This window comes from Chiloscyllium punctatum, chromosome 15 (assembly GCF_047496795.1).
Source record: "Chiloscyllium punctatum isolate Juve2018m chromosome 15, sChiPun1.3, whole genome shotgun sequence".
NCBI classification, from domain to species: domain Eukaryota; kingdom Metazoa; phylum Chordata; class Chondrichthyes; order Orectolobiformes; family Hemiscylliidae; genus Chiloscyllium; species Chiloscyllium punctatum.
The window spans coordinates 51,448,496-51,471,460 of record NC_092753.1 but is presented as its reverse complement, the minus strand read 5'-3'; the positions used below and the strand labels follow the sequence as shown (position 1 = coordinate 51,471,460).

Here is a 22,965-nt window from a genome sequence, read left to right as displayed (position 1 = left end):
AGGATTTGGACTCAGTGACAGTGAAGTAGCAGTAATATCACTCCAAGTTAGGAAGATGAGTAGTTTGAAGGGGAACTTATTTGTGGTGTATACATGCATTGTGACCTCTGTTCTTCTAAGTGGTATAAACTATGGACTGGGAAAGTGCCATCAAATGAACCTTTAAGTTCCAGCAGTGTAGCGTGTAGATACTACGTATTGCTGTGTGTGTGTGTGTGTGTACGTACGGGGTGAATCTTTAAAGGTGGCAGTTGGATGCTGCCCAAGTGGGCTGTCTGTCCTGGGTGATGTCAAGCTTTGAGATTATAGATACTCCATTCATGAAAGCATTCTATCACATGCCTGACTGCACCTTGAAAATAATGGACAGGCTTTAGAAAGGCAGAAGTCGAGTTACACACTATTAAAAAACCTAACTTTTGGCTGCTCATACTTATTCAGCTGGCCCATTGCAGTTTTGAAACAGTAGTAATTCCCAGAATGTTAACATTAGTGGGATTCAGCATGAGAGTGATGCTGAATATCATGGGGAGATACATTTCCTTTGAAATGGAACATGCTGGGCTAGCTTACAGATTGGTATTGATACAATCTTGCTGCTGCTAATGGATGTCCAGTTTTGATGCATTAGATCTGTTTGAAATCTATCTAGTTTAGTAAGTGACAAATCCACATAATACAGTGAAAGGTATCCTCAACATGAAGGTGTGACTCAGTCTCCACAAGTTGAAAAGTGTGTTGCTGGAAAAGCACAGCAGATCGGGGCAGCATCCAAGGAGCAACAGGATCGACATTTCGGGCATAAGCCCTTCATCAGGAATGTGGGGTGGAGTGGAAGGGAGCTGAGAGATAAATAGGCGGGTGGGGTTGGAGGTGGAAGAAATGTAGCTGGGAAGGTGATAGGTAGATGAAGGTGGGCGAGGGTGATAGTGATAGGTTGGCAGGGAGGGTGGAGCAGATAGGTGGGAAGGAAGATGAACAGGTAGGACAGTTCAAGAGGGCAGTGCCAAGTTGGAGGGCTGGAATCTGGGAAGAGGTGGGGGGAGAGGAGATAAGGAAGCAGTGAAGTTGATATTGATGCTGTGTGGTTGGAGGATGCCAAGGCGTAAGTTGAGGCTTTATTCCTCCATTTGTCAGGTGGCTAGGTTTTGGCGATGGAGGAGGCCCAGGATTTGCATGTCCTTGGTAGAGTGGGAGGGTGAGTTGAAGTGGTCAGTCACTGGGCGGTGGGTTGGTTGGTGCGTGTGTCCCAGAGATGTTCCCTGAAACATTCCGCAAGTTGTTGTCCTGTCTCCCCAATGTAGAGGAGACCACATCAGGAGCAACAGACACAGTAGATGAGGTGTGAAGATGTGCAGGAAAATCTCTGCCGGATGGGGAAGGATCGTTTTGGGCCTTGGATGCAGGTGAAGGGGAGGGAGGTGTGGGTGCAGGCTTTACATCTCTTGCGATAGCAAGGGAAGGTGATGGGAGAGGAGGATGGGTTGGTGGAGGCATGGACCTAACAAGGGAGTCACGGAGGGAATGGTCTCTGCAGAACACAGATGGGGTGGGGAGGGAAATATATCCCTGGTGGTGGGGTCTGACTGTAGCTGGCGGAAATAGTGGAGGATAATGTGCAGTATCCAGAGAAATCAGTACCCCTCCAGCGACATGCTCATTCAATTAGTGGAACTGCTCATGACCCTCAACAACATCTCCTTTGAATCCTCCCACTTCCTACAGACCAGAGGGGCAGCCATATGCACACACATGGGCCCCAGCTATGGCTGCCTCTTCATCAGTTACATGGAACAGTCCTTCTTTCTGCAGTTTCACTGTCACCATTCCCCACCATTTCCTCCACTACGTTGATGACTGCATCGGCACCACCTCGTGCTCCCAAAAGGAGGTTGAACAATTAATCAATTTCACCTCATACCTTTCACCTTGACCTTAAGTTAACCTGGACCATCTTGGACAGCTCCCTCCCCTTCCTGGACCTCTCGGTCTCCATCTCCAGCGACTGACTCAACACAGACATCTACTTTAAAACCACCAACTCCCACAGCCACCTGGCCTATACTTGCTCCCACCCTCCCTTCTGTAGAAAACACGATCCCTTACTCCCAATTTCTCTGTCTCCACCGTATCTGCTCCCAGGAGGAGCAATTCCATTCCAGGATATCCCAGTTGGTCTTCTACTTCAAGGACCACAATTTCCCTCCTACATGGTCAACAATGCCCTCCAGCGCATCTCCTCCTTTTTCCGCACCTCCGCCCTTTAGCCCACCCCTCCAACCACAACAAGGATAGAACCCCACCCAGCCCCGATACTCACTTTGCATCCCCCCAATCTCTGGATACAATATATCATCCTCTATCATTTCTGCCACCTACAGTCAGATCCCACCACAGGGATATATTTGCTTCCCTACCCTTATCAGTATTCTACAGAGACCATTCCATCTATGACTCTCTCAGTAGACCCACACCCCCCACTAACCCACCCTCCACTCCCAGCATCTTCCCTTGCTGCCACAAGAGGTGAAAACCTGCATCCACATCTCCCCCCTCACCTCTTTTCAAGGCCTCAACGGATCCTTTCACATCTAAGCACCTCATCTGTTGCTTTCAATGTGGTCTCCTCTGCAATGGGGAGACAGGATGCCAACAAGTAGAACATTTCAGGGACACACACACCAAACAACCCCGCCCCCTGTGCTTGACCAGTTCAACTCCCCCTCCCAATCTGCCAAGGACGTGCAAGTTCTGGGCCTCCTCCACAGTCAAATCCAACCCACACAACAACTGGAGGGACATGCCTCATCTTCCACCTTGGGACCCTCCAACCACATGGCATCAATGTCAACTTCACCAGCTTCCTTATTTCCCCTCCCCCCAACTCATCCCAGATCAAACCTTCCAACTCTGCATCACCCTTTTGAACTGTCTTACCTATCCATCTTTCTTCCCACCTATCTGGTCCCCACCTACATCTACTTCACCTTCACAAATACCTTTCCCCAGCCATCTCAACCCAACCCCAAACCACCCCGTTTCCTGATGAAGGACTTATGCTTGAAATATCGACTCTCCTGCTCCTTGGATGCTGCTTGACTTGCTGTGCTTTTCCAGCGCCACACTTTTCTACTCTGATCTCCAGCACCTGCAGTCACTTTCTCTCAGTCTCCACAAGACTGAGCAGTGGTCACTCTGACTGATACTGTTATGGATAGATGCATCAGTGACAGGTAGATTAGTAAGGACAATTTCTCCCTCTTGTTGGTTAGCTCACCATTTGATGCAGACCTAATGTGGCACCTTTGTCCTTCAGGACTCAGCTAGTATTGATACTAGGTAAAAACAATGACTGCAGATGCTGAAAACCAAATACTGGATTGGTGGTGCTGGAAGAGCACAGCAGTTCAGGCAGCATCCAACGAGCAGCGAAATCGACGTTTCGGGCAAAAGCCCTTCATCAGGAATAAAGGCAGTGAGCCTGAAGCATGGAGAGATAAGCTAGAGGATAGTATTGATACTATCAAGCTATTCCTGCTTATGGACATTGAAGTCCCCAGTGCAGAGTATATTCTATGCCCTTGCTATCCTTAGTGCTTATTCCAATTGTTGTTTCATATGGAAGAGTGTGGATTCATCAGCTGAGAGTGTAGAGGATTGTACTCAAATGTGGTTTCCATAACCATGTCTGACCTGATGTCAAGAGACCTACTTGTGGAGCCATAAAGGGACTAATCACTGTTGCAACCATCAGAGACATGTAGCAAAGCAGTTTGCCAATACGTCTAGGCTGGTTGCTGGAAGCAGTATACCTTACTAATGGCATTGATCTTTCTTCTGCTAGATGAATTCCTGGTCTGTATTTGCTGCTTAACCCTTTAAAAGGTGAAACTTTCCCAAGCAGGGTAGCATGGATGTGAAGAAATAGGAAGGCCAAATGACCAGTGAAAATTTTTGCGAAGTACTAATGCCATCTTTACATTAGTAAAGAAGGGCTAGACTTGTTCACTATGTTGAACATAATTGTGATCATTCCTCTCAAGGAAAACCATACAGTTCCAGTATATAATGCTGCTAATAGTGATTAGGGGAATCTTCCTTCTCACCCCATGTTGGTAACAGCAGGAATATGCATTTGGTATTCCAATGCCCAGCATGTTGGCATATTCAGGTAGGCTAATATGCTATTCAAATGTTATTTCATTTATGGTGCAATTACTAATTAGATCCCTATGGAACCCATTCAACAAATACATCAATACATAATTTATGTACAGTGGAGAAGACTTTTACAATACACTTCCAATTAACCAACAGAATGGCTTAATCTAACAGGGGTCCAAAATATGGCCCCCAAGGATTGAATCAACCTTGAAGAGTTCACATCATTACTTTGATTTACATGCATTTATTTCTTCCCTGTCTATCACTGTAGTCCAGCAAATCACTTCCTTTAACAATAGATAATTATCTAATTTCCTTTGGAAACATACAATTGAATCAGCCATCCCCACACGTTAAGTGGATTCTGAATCAAAGAATTCACTACAAAAAAATTGTTTTCTTGTTTTCTCATGCTGCTTCTGATTCTTTTGCGGTTCACCTTAAAGCGGTGTCCTCTTCCACTATTAGAATCAGTTTCTCCCCATGAGTTGTCAGAATATTTTGTATGATGATATTATAGCTTTAAGAGGTGTACACTGTCCTTTTTTTTAAAATGAAGGAAGTTTGAGATAGAAATACCAAGCAGTCTTCTCCAAATAGAGGGCATAGGTTTAGGGTGAGAGGGGAAAGATATAAAAGAGACCTAAGAGGCAACTTTTTCACGCAGAGGGTGATATGTGTATGGAATGAGCTGCCAGAGGATGAGGTGGAGACTGGTACAATTGCAACATTTTAGAGGCAATTGGATAGGTATATGAATAGGAAGGGTTTGGAGGGATATGGGCCAGGTGCTGGCAGGTGGGACTAGTTTGGGTTGGGATATCTGGTCGACATGGATGGGTTGAACCAAAGGGTCTGTTTCCATGCTGTACATCTCTATGACTCTATAATTAAACAGCTTGTGAGGCCTTGGGCTTTTAAAAAAAAAGTTTGAATAATAGAAGCAGCCTGAATGGGTGGATTCAAATTCCCACAGAACCAGTTTTTTTTTAGTTTTTGGCTTAAGTAGCAGCTCCTGGGGTGTTGAAGCTTATTCCTTTCTTATAGCTAAAAACTAGTGTTCTCTTCTTGCAGCTAGAACTGCATGCGAAACAAATTTATTTTATTGAATTTTCCTTTGCCAAGGGTGTGTTTTTGGAATATTACTATATTGGAACAGTTAATTAGTAGTAGTTAATAACTATATTATTTTGTCAAGCATTTTGATGGTTGCAATTAAGCTATTTTTTTTATTTTGTCTGTACTTTAATTATAGTGTATTAACAGAGTGTGTTTTATTCCAAGACTGTTAGTTTGACCAGTTGCATTGCATCCAGAATACAACGCCTTACACTTACCTATAAAATAGGAAAATGTTAGGGTTTAGACTCACTACTTAATATGTTTTGAGGGGGTTTGCTTTGGTCCATAACATTCATAGGTAAAAAATAAAACTGCAGACACTGGAGTGTCAGAGTCGAAAAATGTGGCATTAGCAAAGCATAGCAGGTCAGGCAGCATCCGAGGAGCAGGAGAGTCAGGTTTGAGCATAAGCCCCCTCATCAGGAATGTCATATACAAAGTACAAAGAAAGACAGGCACAAAGTACTCACATTAAACCTCAGCCATGTTCACTGGATCCATTTGGAAATCTGCTCTCTGGTCCCTAATATGCTTTTTTCATTACTTACATGCCTGTAGTTGACTCAGGACAAAGGTTCAATTACATTCAATCCCCTGAGAAAGAAATGTTGGAAGTACTCAAACAGGTTTAGTAGTATCACTAGAGAAAAAGACAGGTTGATATTTTGGGTGTAACTCTGACCAAGAGCAAGATGTGAAAGGTTAACTTTATATTCTGTCTCAAAATACTGACTGATAAACCAAAGCATGGTATTACAAGAATCGTGTATTCTGGTGTCAGGGTTCCAACTTCCCCATGTCTTTAAACAAAAAAAAATTGCATTCTCTTTGGTTTCTGTGAGGACTATTCGTTTTTACCTCAAACAGTTTTAGCAAATTAGCTATTGGACCAATAGAACTTGCAAAACAGGTCCAACAATCGCTACTCTAGCTCTCCAATGAGTCATAAAAAAAATTAAAGTTGCATTAACAACCTCTGAGTCATTTGGGAATACTAAATCAAAGGATTTATTATAGGGTGATTTTAACTGGACATGCAGAAGAAGTTTATTAGTGTTCTGTGTTAGAACAGTATAGTTTTTAAACAGCTTAATTTATAAAATGCTTATACATTTTTAATTTATAAAATATCTAATAAAGGCTATTCTAATTCTAATTTATAACATACTAAAGCACAAGCCTAATTTCTGGGCTGCATCAAGACTGTGCTGGTGTCCATAAGGTACCTTGTCTAATTGTAGTGTTCCACCTACTCATTCATATTCTTTGACATTTCTCCTTTCCAAAAGTCCCATTTAAAAGAATTAGTGGATTCTGTTTAAACCACAGTTTGGTGGCAGAATTCAAATCTCACAACAGTGCAGTTTTCTAAACTTGTATGCTTTTCTGCTCTTTATCCTGTAAAACGTTGCATACCAAAATGTTAAATTGCTCTGAAAGTCAGTCCCAATATTATCATTTCTGAGAGTGTCTTCAATAAACTTGATAGCCTCCTAAATTTACACCAGCACAGCCAAGGCAAAAGATTCTCTGATGATGACTTTTAACAAATGAAATGTCTCCCACCTTTGATGAAATATGGTATGAATGTGAAGTCATGCCAGCTAAGATTAAACTACAAGTAAAAAAAATGAACAAGTCAATTGACAATTATTTCAATATTACCAATCATGTTTTCACAGAATCCCTACATTGTTGAAACAGGCCATTTGGCCCTCAAAGTGTAACTCACCCAGACCCATTCCCTTACCCTATTACTCTACATTTACCACTGACAAATGCACCTAACCTACACATTCCTGAACATCATGGGCAATTGAGCATGGCCGATTCACCGAGCCAACACATCTTTGGATTGTGGGAGGAAACTGGAGCATTTGGAGGAAACATCCTTTCCAACCTGAAACAATCATAAGCTTATCCCTCTTTGTCCCAATTTATGTCTGGAGCCACGAAAGCAGACAACCACATTACCGTCCCCCAATACCCTGCCATCAATGCACAACTTGATTCTTCCATGGGATGTGTGTGCCACTGGCAAGCTCACTGTTTGCAGTTCATTCTTGTCTTATGTGGCTTGCTACGCCATTTCAGGCTGCAGTTAAAAGTTAAGCACATTTCTGGTGATTTGGGGAAACATAGCAGCCATGCCAGGTAAACATGGCAGGTTTCCTTCTCTAAAGGACAACAGTGAGCTGGCATTTTTACAACATTTGATGATAGCTGTCATTGTTACCATTACCGTGACTGGTGTTATATTCCTTATTTTTAACTGGTTTCAAATTCCACAAAATGGCCCAGATCCCCAGAACATGTAGCCTGGGCCTCTTGCTTGCTAGTTCACTGACATGATCATCTGTCCACAGTGAGGACAGCCACCTCAAACCTGGTCATCTCTATACAATTGTGGCCAAAGGACCTCTCTCCAGTAGGTTGACCTCTCCCATCAGTGTATGCACATCAGGAATCCCCCAAAGTTCCATAATAAAAGCAATGTACTGTCATGATGCTGGTGATTGAAATAAAAACAGGAAGTGATGGAGGGAGACACATTTTGTGGTTTGGTTCTACAATGAATACTATTTGGATATCTTATCAAGCAACTTCTGACAATTGTGGATTGGGAATGTTTCTCTCGACCTATAGTTGACTTAGGTTTAATGTTTCTTCAAAACTCCTTTATTTACACTGTAGGACATTCTACACTTCTAAGTACATCCATCTCTTGGACAGATTATTCCAACTCTCTTCTCAGTCTCTTAGACATGACTACTATTGTCACACTTTACATGTTGAAACACATCATGGTGCCATTAAAATCTTTCCAACATGAGGAGGTGTAGGTCATTCGGCCCTTCGAGCCTGCTCCATCATTTAATATGATCATGGTTAACCTGATAGAAAACCTCAAATCCAGGCTTTCGCTTATCCTATTAATCTTTCATCTGCTTTCTTACCAAGCATCTGTCCACCTCTGCCACAAAGATATTGAAGGATAATGCTTCCACTATCTTTTCTGGAAGAGAGTTCCAAAGACTTAACTTGCTAATAGAAAAAAATAGCTTTTTTGCTGTTTTAAATTAGCAACCCCTTATTCTTAAACTGTGATTATCTAGTTCTAGATTCTCCCATTTGAGGAAACCTTGTCAAGTCCCCTTTGGATCATTTGTTTCAATCAAGTCACCTCCTACTCTTCTAAACTTCAATACATATAAGCCTGGTCTGCCCAACCCTTACACATTTGACTACCTGCTCATTCCAGGTATTAGCCCTTTTTCCTGTCCAAAAGCAGCTGCAGACAGAGCGGAGGTGACATTGGGGACCAGGATGTTTCTGGGAAGGTAAGGACTCAGTATATAATTTGGGCAGTGGCTAAACCCGAAATACTACACGTGTAGTATCTCCCTCCCGCACCCACCTCCTCTAATCAGAAGGAAAAGACTCTAAGTTTTTTTTTCTTGTATATATTTAAGTACGTTGTTTGGTATTAGTTAGTTGAGTAAGAACTAAGGCTTACATTAGCAGGAGACCTCAGATCCGTGGCATGTGCCTCTTGCATGATGTGGGAGCTCAGGGATGTGGCTGATGTCCCTGACTCTTACACTTGCAAGAAGTGTGTGCAGCTGCAGCTCTTGTTTGACCACATGACGGCTCTGCAGCTGCGGATGGACTCACTGTGGAGCATCCGCAATGCTGAGGAGGTTGTGAATAGCACGTTTAGTGAACTTGTCATGCCGCAGATTAGAACCGCTGAAGAAGGCAATGAATGGGTGACCAATAGGCAGAGAAAGAGTAGGAAGGCAGTACAGGTGTCCCCTGTGGTCATCTCCCTCCAAAACAGGAAAAAAAGACTCACAGGGCCATAGTCATAGAGAATTCTATTGTAAGGGGAGTAGTTAGGCGATTCTCTGGCTGAGAATGGGACCCCCGGATGGTATGAGGCTTCTCAGGTGCTTGGGTCAGGGATATTACCGATCGGCTGCAGAGCATTCTAAAAGGGCAGGGTGAACAGCCAGCTGTCTCGGTGCATATAGGCACCGATGATATAAGTAAAAAAACGAGATGAGGTCCTGAAAGCAGAATTCAGGGAGCTAGGTGAGAAGTTAAAAAGGAGGACCTCAAAGGTTGTGATCTCAGGATTGCTACCAGTGCCACATGTTGGCCAGGTTAGAAATGAAAGAATAGGCAAGATGTACACATGGCTTGAGGGATGGTATATGAGGGAGGAGTTCAGGTTTGTGACCGGTTCTGGGGAAGGTGACGCGATTATAAATTGGATGGTCTACACCTGAACCAGACTGGAACTAATGTCCTTGGGGAATTTTTGCTACTGCTGTTGGGGAGGGTTTAAACTAATGGCAGGGGGCTGGGAACCAGAAGAGAAGACTAGCAGATAGTGAGGTGGAAATTAGGGACTGTAAGGATCATGAAGATAGCATTACCAAGGGGAAGAGTAGGCAGAGAGCAGATGAACTCAAAGGAACTGGTGGCCTGAAGTGCATATACTTTAATGCAAGGAGTACAGTGGGTAAGGCAAGTGAACTTAGGGCTTGGATTGGGAGTATGACATTATTGCGATCACAGAGACTTGGTTGAAGGAAGGATCAGCACAGGCTTGGAGGGCCAAAGGGCCTGTTCCTGGGCTGTAAATTTTCTTTGTTCTCTTTGTTCTTTAAACCTTTTTTGAAACACCTCCAATGTATCTTTCTTAAACAAGGTTACCAACACTGTACACAGTATATGAGATACAGTCTTACCAATGATCTATATAACTGAAGCATAACATTCCGATTTTTGTATTTAATTCCCCTAGAAATACATGATAACCTCCTATTTGATTTCCTAATTACTTGCTGCATCTGCATACTGGCCTTCTGCAATTCATGCATCAGGACACAGAGATCCTCCTGTCAAAATTCTGCAATCCCTCACCACTTTCATTCTGCCTGCCAAAGTGGACAATTTCATAATTTCCATATTCATATTTTTACCTACTTAACCTAACTATATCTTTTTGTAGGCTCATTACATCCTCTTCACAATTTATTTTCCTATCTATCTTTCTGTGCTGTACATCTCTAGGACTCTTCATCAGAGCTGAAGTGATGTGTGGAGGGGACAGCATTCATGCCATCGTTTGGAGGGGGAGGAGGAATGGCAATGGGGTGGGGGTAGTGTGTATAGGGTGCTGGTGGAGAAAAGATGTTGATAGTTCAGATAATGATTTGGAGATGCTGGTGTTGGACTGGGGTGTACAAAGTTAAAAATTACACAACACCAGGTTATAGTCCAACAGGTTTAATTGGAAGCACTAGCTTTTGGAGCGACGCTCCTTCATCAGGTGGCTGTGGAGGACACAATTGTAAAACACAGAATTTATAGCAAAAGTTTACAGTGTGATGTAACTGAAATTATACATTGAAAAATACCTTGATTGTTTGCTGAGTCTTTCATTTGTTCGAATACCATGATAGTTTCACTTCTTTCATGTGTAAATCTTTTAAAAACCTTTTTTAAAATGTTACATTCTCAGGTTAACTGTAACAATTGGTATTAGCCAGACAATATGCTGAAGGTGTTAGCCCTTTGTGTTCTCTGTCTGTGCTGTAATGTTTAGACTGATTCTAATCTAAAAAGTGAGATAACAGAGTCTTACATGTATTCATGCAGTTTTTGAGCAAAGTACAATTTAACTCTGCAAGTACAAATTCACCCCACAAATTTATGTGTACATGTGTGCATGTGGGTCGTTGTGTGTACATAATTATGCCACTGGTCAGAAATTTAAATTTATGCTTGTGTGGTCAGAAATTTAAATTTAATTGTAATTCTAGAGATGTTTGGTTGATACATACTGTATTTACAGTTCTATCACTTACTACAATTATTTCAAACTTTCAATGTCCAAGTATTATCTATTGTTAACATAGGGCGTTTACAATTTAATGAAGCCTTTGTGGTTAAGAATTGGAGTTGTGTCTATAAATTTTATTACAGTATTGAATTATGTTTATTAGTTTGATGTGATGTAGGTTTGGTTATCACCACAGAACAAATCTCCAGAATTGAAGTTATGTCACAGGTCACATCAGCACAGGATCAGCATTGGGAAATTAATATTTGAACAATAATAATGATATTCCATGGAAGCCTTCCTGTGCATAATAGGCAGCCCTCCCAACTCAGCAAACTTCACCTGTATTTATGTTTGATGCCATGTTTTCTTAGTTCTGTCAGTTTTTAAGGGGTAATAAAACTCCACCTCTTTCACCAAAGAAATCCTTGGGATTTAATGTCCTTCATTTTTGATCTAACTTTAATTCAACTGCAATAGTTATGTGTTAATAAAGGAAGTAAAATGTCTGTCGTGAGAAATTGAGAACGGATTAAAAGGAGGGGTGCGAATTACTGCTCTCACCAGCTTATAACTACGCTTTTGCAAAATCCTTTTGCTACCAATTTGTTTCAGAATGATTCTTTGCTGTAGTTATGTGGTATCTACTCAGAGAGATTTTACAATGCTTGGATGCTGTCAATGCTGTGCAATTGAGCCCACTTATGAAGTAGGTGCTTTCTTTCCAATTGTAACTACTCCTCAACTTTCACACATATGCTAATGTCTCATTGGACCATCACATTTATGCTTGCTTGAAATTGCAGCATCAGGTAACTTGAAAATCAGCGAAACCAGCCCCTGCTTTTCTTTTCTCCTCTCTTACATATACTCATCCTCCAATTCAGTTCAAATCAGTAACCTTGCCACTTCATTCCCCCCGCTTCTAGCAGACATTCTTGATTTTTCCCCATTACTACCCCATCCTGAGCCTCCCATTAATAATTAATACAGATTCTCCCATCCATCAATGTTGGCAGTATCTTCCCAGCCAGCGCACATTTCTCTTCTGCAATTCCATAAAAGTCTGTTTTGGCCTTTTGTCCTTAACACAGATCACTGTCATGTATACAACAAGATAAAAAGAACCGGGTTTACAGGGTGGCACGGTGGCTCAGTGCTTAGCACTGTTGCCTCACAGCACCAGGAACCTGGTTGTGATTCCAGCTTAGGGCAACTGTCTGTGTGGAGTTTGTACATTCTTCCCTTGTCTATGTGGGTTTCCTCCAGGTATTCTGGTTTCCTCCTACAATCCAAAGATGTGCAGGTTAGGTGAATTGGCCATGCTAAATTGCTTATAGTGTTCAGGGATGTGTACGTTAGGGACATTAATCAGGAGCAAAAGTAGAGTAAGAGGGTAGGGGAATGGGTCTGGCTGAGATACTGTTTGTTGGGCCGAATGGCCTGTTTCCACACTGTAGGGATTGTATGCATGTATAGCAGTTGAATGTAGTATTTCAGTAAAACACTAATTGGATTTATCCAGCGTTTTCTACTTTGACCTTTACCTCATCATCTCTGTCATGCTTGTTCAGCTGGTCTGTGATGCCGAGGAAAACCAACAGCCCAGGTTGTATTCTGCACTAATTGTGGGTATCATAACTTCTCTTTGCCAGAGATGTGCAGATCCTCAGGCTAAACTAATCAAGTTGTCTTTCTTTCTCTCTCTCTAATGAGAGAGCAAAGCTAGGTCCTTCACAACTATGGTGGCTTTCTGTCATGCTTTCAGTCCCACCTGTATTTTTGTTCTCTTTCTTCCATTTGTGGGGTTTCTTTATTTGTACCTTTAGGAATCTCTCCTTCCCCATCATGCCTACTTTTGTTTTAATGTGCAGAAACAGGAAATATTGGGAATGTAAACAGTAATAGCTGGAAAATGTAACATGTTTGGCACCATCTGTGGAGAGAAAGCAGAGTTAGTGTTTCAGGAGTTCTGAAAAATGGGCACTGGTCCCAAAATGTTAGCTACTTTTTCTCCACAAATTCGGTCAAACTTGCTAAGTTTATCCAACAGATTCTGTATGTGTGTTTGATTTAGAGTATCTGCAGTTCTTTTTTTTGTACAGTAAATACAGGGCATCCTCTTGGTATACAAACCATGAATTCCCGATTTGTATGAAGATAGGACATGAGGTTTGAGCAACTTCAATCCTACCTTTGCAAAAGTAAGTGCTTTTATTTTGAAAGCAGTGAGAATTCTTGTAAATAGTGAAATCAGAAGGGAAGTTTTACTTATGAAGGAGTTTAACTGTTCAATCAGAGTTATCACAGTTGTCCAAGGTTGTCTTTCAGTGAAATCCCAGTTCATAGAGTTTAATAAGCAAGGTTAAACATTTTGATTGTACAACGAAAACCATTTTTATTCAGTTAGGAAAATAATACTGGAAGGAAACAATGCCTAAGATTTTATGCAGAGTCCTGACTCATACCTTTCAACATATTGGTGGAAAAGCCTTTTCCAAACATACATACTCTTAAAATTGTGTCCTTGTGTCTGCCAAAGAAAAAATAAATCAGATTTTGAGTACACCACTACTTGATTGAAGGAGGAACATGGGAAATAACATTGTGTTTTAAACGAACTGGTGGCTCTAAATATGCAGGAAGAATGTGCAAATCATAAGGATAGCGAGAGGAATTATAGACAGTGTAGAAGAAACCATGCACTGTCGTATAAATTAAATATCAGATATAATTAATGCAATAGTGGGAATCAATCTTTTGCCTTGTAACCCTTTTTCTTTCCCACTAGCACCCTCTAAGATTAGGTCTATCGTTAGTGTGGTGACCCTCAGGTTAAACTACCACCAGTCATCCCTCTCTAAGGACAGAGCCACCCTATGCTCTGGTAAGACTATGGTGACTTTACTTTTTTGTTTTAGAGTCTTACAGAGATATACAGCACGGAAACAGATCCTTCTGTTCAATCTGTCCATGCCAACCACATATCCTAACCTAATCTAGTCCCATTTACCAGCACTAGAACCATATCCCTCTAAACCCTTCCTATTCATATACCCATCAAAATGACTTTTAAATGTTGTAATTGTAGCAGCCTCCACCACTTCCTCTGGCAGCTCATTGCATACACGTACCACCCTCTGCATGAAAAAGCTGTCCCTTAGGTCCCTTTTATATCTTTCCCCACTCACCTTAAACCTATTCCCTCTAGTCCTAGACTCCCCCACCCCAGGGAAAAGACTTTGTCTATTTATCCTATCCATGACCCTCATGATTTTAGAAACCTCTGCAAGGTCACCCCTCAGCCTCCAATGCTCCAGGGAAAACAGCCGCAGCCTATTCAGCCTCTCCCTATACATCAAATCGTCCAACCCTGGCAACATCCTTGTAAATCTTCCTGAACCCTTTCAACATTCACAACATCCTTCCAATAGGAAGGAGACCAGAATTGTACGCAGTATTCCAAAAGTGACCTAACCAATGTTCTGCACAGTTGCAACATGACCTCCCAACTCCTATAGTCAATGCTATGACCAATAAAGGAAAGCATACCAAACGCTTCTTCACTATCCTATCTACCTGTGACTCTACTTTCAAGGAACCTCTAATTTTATATCTAAACTTTAAGTGTCTATCAGGAATCTGAACGTTGACCTCCTGCTTAATTAGGTTTCCCCACCTGCCTTTCCTTTTGTTTCAGGCTGACCTGGAAGATTCTGCCCAAAAACTCGACGTGCTAAAATTTGAGCAAAATAAAAAAAGTGTGAAAGATGTAGTCAAAGAGCTTCTGTGAAGTGAAAAGACAGGTTAGCATTTTTATTTTACATGTCAGTGTACCTTTTGAAGCCGTTAACTTATGTAGGTTTAGTCACATCCTCGGTTTCAGTAAAATGCCCCCTTTATCTATCAGTGGTTCTGAAGAAAGATCCTACCCAAAATGTCAGTTTGTCTGTTCCTCTATAGATGCTAAGTAACTTGCTGTGTATTTCCATTTAATTGAATATTTACTAAGAACTATTACTCTTATGTTTCAAAAGAGGAACCTTATGTGAAAATTGGATATGACACATATTCTAAATGTTATTTCTGGATTAATTTAAGTTGTAACAAACCTTTGACAAAGTGCAGAATTATCTGCATCTTTACCATATGGTTACCTCATAACATGAGACACACCCACAGCATTCCTGGAATTCCTTTCTCATCAGCTTCCCAGAAACTGACCTTAAATGTACAAGAATTAACAGCAGTCTGTACCAGTTCACTTAGGGAAAAAGAGAAAGAACTTGCATTTATAAATTGCCCTTCACAACCTTATCATATCCAGAAGTACTTTACGAATAGCAGGCTAATTCTTTGAAGTGAAGCCACCAATGTAATTTAGGCAACAAATTTGTATTAGCAAGGCAACCTGAACTGTTTGCCCATTATCTCATTACAATTTGTTTTAATAATATTGGTTGAGTGGTTAATATTGGCCAGAACACATGGAAAAAACTCCCCTGCTCTTCTAGACCTACTACATTTACACCAGCAAAAGCATCAGAGAGCCATCTATTGATTTATAATTGCAACAGATTGCAAAATGAGTTTTACTATTATTTTAACATGTGCCCTTTCAATTACCCCAGTGGTAGTAGTATAAATATTGGTCTGAGTCGTCAACATTTAGCTTCAACATTAGCTGTGCAAAGCTATTTAAAACCAAATGGTATGCATTCTTAGCAACATCAAAATGTATTTTGATCAAGTTTGCAATCATAATTTATTTTAATTAAAACCAAACAGATCCAACAGTATTCTCCAACTGGATGTTCTATAACCAGATAAAAGAGACTTTTTAGAATGTGAGTATGGAATTACAGTCCAAACAGTATACAACACAATGAAATACATTGAAACAAATATGTCTGGGGTCGGGAGATAGCTCATGGAAATCAAGGCCCAAAGCTTCTTTGTGAGGACCAGAGAAGCATACTAGTCCTTCCAAGGCAATGCCTATCCCTCCAAGCCCAAGTTGTTTAAAAGCAACCCGTCTCCTTTGGTCCAGGATATAGCACCCTAGCCAGTTTTTACTGGTTGTCATGAGTTGGGGATCCACAGATCACTGCACCCTGCCATGGCTCAGACCTCAGGTTGAGAGATCAGCTCCTGAAGATACCAATGGACCTGATCTGTGTGATCAAAGCAGGTGCTTGCTCTTTTTTAGAAGTGTCCTACTCAGAAAGGGAGATTAATATTAAGATACGGTAGGACAGATAAATTGAAGGAGGCAGCCCACTTACATAATGGAATGGAATGTCCTCCCCTGAAGTGGATCCTGAGGCCACTTAAGGACTTCATCTTGAAACTGATCATAGGCCTGGGACTAACCATGTGATGATACTGACAAACAAATGTTAGTCCCATCACTCACTTTAAATTTCACCCATTATCTAACAGTACCCTTGAACCACTGGTGACAGTTAAAATCATAGGTTGTAAATTAGCTTCACCCACATGATTTAGAAGTGAGGTATAAGTGAAATGCCACAAGTGCCAATTTACTATCCTTTAGATTCATAGCTTACTTACTTAGCAAGATTCCTTAATTGTATAACAGAAAACAAACTGTAAACAGTAAATTGTAAACAGTATCATAATTAAAGAAGGACGATATTTGCAACTAAGATATTTGACTGTGACAAATAATCAATACTTCATGTATTACAATCTTCAATAGAACCAGCAACTATCTTGTGTGGCAATTCTACTCTATTGGTTGTGATGGTTTTTTTCAAAGTAATAACTGCACATTCAAATACTGTTAGTCAATTTATAATATATACAACAAAAGTAGTAACAATGCTAAATTGATCACTGAGGAATTGTATCCACGCTTTTGACTGTGGGGATTATGTGTGCACCTCAATCAATTAGTTCACCAACCTCAACTTTGATAGTTATGATGCAAGCCAATATAAATCCAATGAAAAAAATCCAAGTATTTAGTGCATTCAAATTTACATTTGTTCTTTAGTTCACTACTGTAAATGCTTACACCAAAGAAGTTTAACCCTTTTAAATGAGGGTTCCAAAATCATTGTATCAAATGAGCTAAGGCTTGGTTATAATGCCATCATGGTGTAGACTGACCATATTCAATATTTAATGAAGCATAAAGCCTATGTTCTAAGTGAGCAAGTAGCTTTATTGCCTGAACCAATCTGGTTGAAAGATTGTGAAATAACTACAAGGACCGTGGGGAAATATAAACTGGAGTTGATGAAGTCAATGCAAAATCAGGAACAGAAAGAGAAATATGGTAAAGAAAGATTGGTTTTGTGTACTGTACGAAGAAATAATTCACCATCTGAAGGCAGCCATTATTAAATAACTTCATTTACACCTCTTCAACTGAGCACAGCTGGAAGGGCAGTATCACAAAATGCTCAGCTCTTGCAATATACAACAATTAAATTCAGAGTGAGCATGACAAGATGTAAAAAGTATTTAAACAAAACCTCAAGTACAAAATTGATCAGAAATTATGAAATTTTTTACATATGTAGTTAATTTTCAGTTTCAAGTAAATGGACACATAGTAGTAACTAATTCTCATCCTTTCATTTAAAAAGGTACTTAATAGAAAATATTTAAAGTCTGTGGAAAATTTAATTTGTGGTCATTACACAAGTACAGCAACTTCACAGTGTTCTCTGGTGAGCTAGGTGCCATTTGTGAATCTGATAGTAGAGCAATGTATACTGGATTACAATTTATGAATTTCCATGCTCATAACCACACATCTGGCCTCCTCTGAAAATGCTGCACCATTTGCACATAGCAACACTGAGTGCCATTAGCCTCACTGTTATTTTCAGCAGTAAATTTTGGACCAATGAAAAAAGCAGCACATTCACTGAAATACATATCTTTGTGTCATTCAGCTTACAATGAAACAAACACACGTACAGAGCAGGACAACTCTTCTAGTGTCCCTCAATTAATACCTTCCAGTAGTTTTTTTAGTCATTTCTGGAACATTAGTGTATGCAAATTAGCTGCCATATTCATCTGTATCACAACAGTGATATGCTTTAAAATCATGTTGACTACTATTAAGTACTTTGCGATGTATTCCAAGGAGGTGAAATGCATCAAAAAATTGTGAGTTAGTTGCTTCTGTTTACCAGAGAATTATATTGAATTCAACATTCTTAACTGGCTCTGTTTTCCTGCAGTATTGATAGATTCAAAATGTGATAGTCCATGAGACTGCTATTAAACAGGAACCTCTGCTTCCAAAGAAGACAAGAGAGAACTCGACCTTTTAATGTAGAACATATGCCGTCAAGTTAAAAATGTTGAGAAAAATTGATTTTTGTCACATTTTGATGTCAGTAAATACTGGGGTTTGTGTCTCATTAATGTCAGTAAACATGGAGATTCGTGCCTCCTTACTGAAGCAACAGTTTAGTTAATAAGTAGGTGGATTAATCTCACACCAGATATAAACCAAACATTTTGTTTAGCTTTATAATAGTTACATTCTTAAAACTGAATGTCAAGATAAAAGCATCCAGCATGAAAGTAGATTGTATTCTTAAACTGAATATGTCAAGATTAAATTACACAGTTAAATAAAATTGATTGGAGGTATAGAGATTGAGATTTACATTTACACAAGTAAAGCAGCAGATTTACATTTACACAAGTAAAGTTGATATGATCACAATATACAAAAGCAAAATACTGTGGCTGCTGGGAACTGGCAACTAAAATAAAACATGCTACAAGCACTCAATAGAGGAAGCATCCATAGCTAGAGAAACACAGCCTCTGACCTCCATCAGAACATGATCACAACATCACTGAGGCAAAGCCCCAAGGCTCACTTTCGGCACAGGGCCTCTCAATTAATGCTAACCTATCTATTTTTATTTAAATGCTGTCTTTCTCCTAGGAACAGGAGTAAACCATTACTTCTTTGAGTCTGTTCTGCCATTCGATCTAATCCCTAGCTTTTGATATCTGGATCCATCAAAATGTTAATACTTCCAAACTTGAAAATGTTAGTGGATTTAAATCCACAAACTGTTTGGGGTAAAGATCCAAGTTTCCACCACCAGGAAATATTTCTCATTAAAAAAATGCTTTTTGATTTAACTCTTGAATTAACCAGTGGCTCAGTGTTTAACACTGCTCTCTCACATCCTCGGGCGATTGTCTGTATAGAGTTTGCACATTCTCCCCGTGTCTTCATGGGTTTCCTCTAGGTGCTTCGGTTTTCCCCCATAGTCCAAAGACATGCAGGTTAGGTGGATTGGCTTTGCTAAATTGCCCATCATGTCCAAGGATGTAGATTAGCTATGAGAAATGCAGCATTACAGTGATACGATGAGAAAGTCTGTCTGGGTGGAAAGCTCGTCAGATAGTCAGTGTGGACTTGATGGGCTAAATGGCCTGTTTCCATGCTGTAGGGGGTTCTAAGATTCCTGAATGGTCCTGCTCAAATGTTAAAATTATTCATTCTTGTTTTCTCTTCTCAGTTTCCTCCTGTTTTAAAACATGTTTTTCTCATTTAAAAATAGCATGAGTGTATAGACTGTAGAGTCTATTCAGAAACCCTTCATTCCCAGTAAGGAAAGTACATTCATGGTAATTGCCCTGAGAAATGGCCTGACACCATTAAAACAATGGTTCTTCAATCTACCTGTCCACATGTGTGGCTCCCTAATGGGAGCAGTCTGAAATTTATTTTTTGCATGAGATCTTAGGTGATTTAATGATGTAAAATGAACTAGCACTGAAAATTAAGCTGCTTGGTTCAGGAAAACAAGAATTGCTGCAGCTGGGCCATAATGTTCTCTATCAATCTGGGGAATCCATAGGGAACATTTATAAAGCTTCATGCTCTATTTGTACTATATATAAAATTCTCTCAAGAACTTAAAACTCTCGCCTTTATATGCAGAAAGCCAAATGCAGAGATAGCCACTACCTGCTAGGAAAATATGGATTTGCTCATTGGCAAGTATTGTTTCTTTTTTTATATAATTACAAGGGTTGGTGCCATGAAGTATTTGGATCTGCAACAATCACATCCTGTTGTACATTGTTACGGCATTTATGTTTGTTTAAATGGCTTTCTACAGTCGCATAATTCATTGCGCATGTTTTAAACCAACTCTATATAACATTCGTTATGTTATATGTAACAAGATTATCTTTATGAAGGACACTATTACTATTTTGTTGATGTTTCAGCTATGGCTGAGTTTAAGTTCTATTCCAGGGATTGAGCACAAAAAGCAAAGATGAGACTCTAATGCTGGACTGAGGAAGAACTGCACTGTCAGAGGTGCCACATTTGTGATGAGATATTAAATTAGGGTGCCTTCTGCTTGATTGGGTAGATATGAAAGATGTCATGGTGATATTATCAAGAACAGAGCAGTTATCTCTGGTGCCCTAACCAATACTTAGACCTCAATCAACATCACAAAGACACATTACAACTTCATTATGGATGGGATCAATCTGTGTGCCATGTTCCCTACAGTACAACACTGTTGCTACTTGTTGCTCCTATTGCAATCTCCTCAACCCCACCCAACTGACTGCCCTTTTCAAACCCTTCCTTCTGGTCTATTCACCACTTCTTGCTCTCTGTTTGCCAATCAGCACCCTGATTCCAAATTGCTTTCTCTCCGGATATCTCCTTCACCAGCCCGTCCAGTTTGTTGGTTCCATCTTTCTCGCCGTATCCAAAGCCTGGCTTGCCTTCCCTGCTAACAAGGGAAAGGCAGCAGAGTGGGAAGCAGCAAAGGACCTGGAAGAAGGTAAGAAGCTGGAAGCAGCAAATGGTAGGTAGCAAGGGAGAGGCAACAAGTGGGAGAGGGAGAAGTGGGGCTTGGATGGGCAATTGGTGATCAGAAGTAGAAGGAGAATGTTTGGACAAATTAAGCTCAAGACAGCCAATAGATTTTCAATCTAAAAAAAATCCAAGGACACAAATGTTTTCCTGAATACATTTGTTATGGTAAATGAGGGAAAGTTGCATATTGTGGTTCTATCACTATCTAGAGAGAGGAAAGGCCACTGGGATATTCTAACTTGGGGACTGCACCAAAAACATCAACCTGCTTCATTGTTTTTACAGGAGTCAGGGTGCTTTCTATATATTTCCAACTTGCTCCTTACACCTGTTAGTTTTACCACGCAGCATGAAATCTCCTTTCACTGCAGTCAAGTCTTAATGAAAATAACAGGGAAACAGATTAATTGTAGTAAATTTGTTGCCGATTAATCATTGGCGTTTGTGCAGGCAGATCGAGAGACTCCGAAACAGCGGTAAGGAAAACTCCAGTGAGAGAACTCAGTGAGAAGCAGCAATGGGAGCGGCGTTCACTGGCCAGCCGTAATACTCCACCACACCGTCCTCACTCAGACAGGAGGGGAACTGCCCTTCAGCTCCTTCAGCGACTTCGGAATTTTGTCCTTGCTTTATTTTGCAGTATTGATTGGCATGAGGCAACTAAAGAAACACATCACCACGTTCAAACAGACGGGAGCGCTTCACGGGCTTACTGAAACAGACAATGTCCAACTGTCATAGGATGCTACATCTTCTCTGCCGTTTTCCTTCCCACCCTCCCGGCCCAGATGGGTGCCCAGGAAACGTTGCTGCACTGTATACGAAAATACAGACAACATCCTATTGCAAACTCAGGTTGTCTTCACAACAGCTCTGATCACACGCTACACTTCCAGAATAAAACAAAATGTTCACCGCCAAAACATATAACAAATCTCAATTTTACTATGTTCCAAAATGCACCAGTTCCGAATATCTCAGCCTTTAGCTCCATATTCACGGTTTCCCACTCCTGTTAATACCGTCTGTAAGGGCTAAAAAAAAAGATAATCGTGCTGCACTGCTTTCTCTCACACTTTAGTTCCACACCCTGAATGAACTCGGTACGATTCACTACGTGTTGTGTAAGAACCGCTGATACTACCGTGTTACTGTACCAATCCATGTCCATATCAATGGGTTTCTTACCTTATCACACAGTGTATGTGGAGAGGCACTGCGACTGAATCCAGCCTTCTAATGTTACTGGCTGCTTTGCAGCTCTGAACGCTAATAGCAGGGACGGAGATCTTGGGGGTTCAATGGAAAGAGCTGCCGATTGCTTTTATCCCTCTTCCGTGTTCCTCCTTCCACACTGGTCTGTGCACTAACCTAGCAACTACTGAAAATCTCTGCCTTAAAAGGGGCGGGTTCTCAGAACCGCGGAGAAGCTCGGACTTGCTGGAAATGAGCAATCCTACTGGCATTGGGTGAAATGAGCAATCCTACTGGCATTGGGTGAAATGTTATAAACTTTCGTCACACGGTTTGTTGGTGTAGACAGGATTGTTTCGTCGATTTGATGAAATATTGAACTGAATTTGGTGTGTGATTGACATGAACATGCAACCCGTACAAGCTTGTAAAGCAAATATTCTCTTTCACCGCCACAAATTAGTCATTGGAAGTACCGTACCTATTTCCGTATTTATTCTAATGACGCTGTCATTTGCATTGTTGCCTTTGAATCAGTCTGAAACTTGCTGCCCAAGGGTATTGGTTGTTGGCCTACAGTGTAGAGGCTGAATACTGATTGGAACGATCTTGATACCATTTGTGATGATAGAACAACATTTTCGTCCAGGTTGGACATTTGTTTCCCATCTGCCCTGGTTACCAGATCAGGCCTTCATGCAGAGTTTGAGAGTCTCTATGCGACTGAGCTTCCTCATGTGACTCTGGCTAGAGCCACTGAATGGCATTGCAG

General features: G+C 40.7%; 1 protein-coding gene across 5 annotated transcripts in view; it reads right to left on the bottom strand.

The window, feature by feature from the left end:
- The window catches only part of sytl5 (synaptotagmin-like 5), a 190,780-nt gene extending 168,387 nt beyond the window's left edge, over window positions 1–22,393 (bottom strand). For 2 of the 5 annotated variants that reach the window (XM_072585108.1, XM_072585107.1), the window contains exon 1: window positions 22,188–22,392. The gene's annotated coding sequence lies outside the window, so the exon portion shown is untranslated. Of the gene's footprint in view, window positions 1–22,187 lie in introns of all 5 variants that reach the window. The other 3 variants (XM_072585110.1, XM_072585111.1, XM_072585109.1) reach the window with 2 other exon arrangements.
- Between the last annotated feature and the right edge of the window lie 572 nt (window positions 22,394–22,965).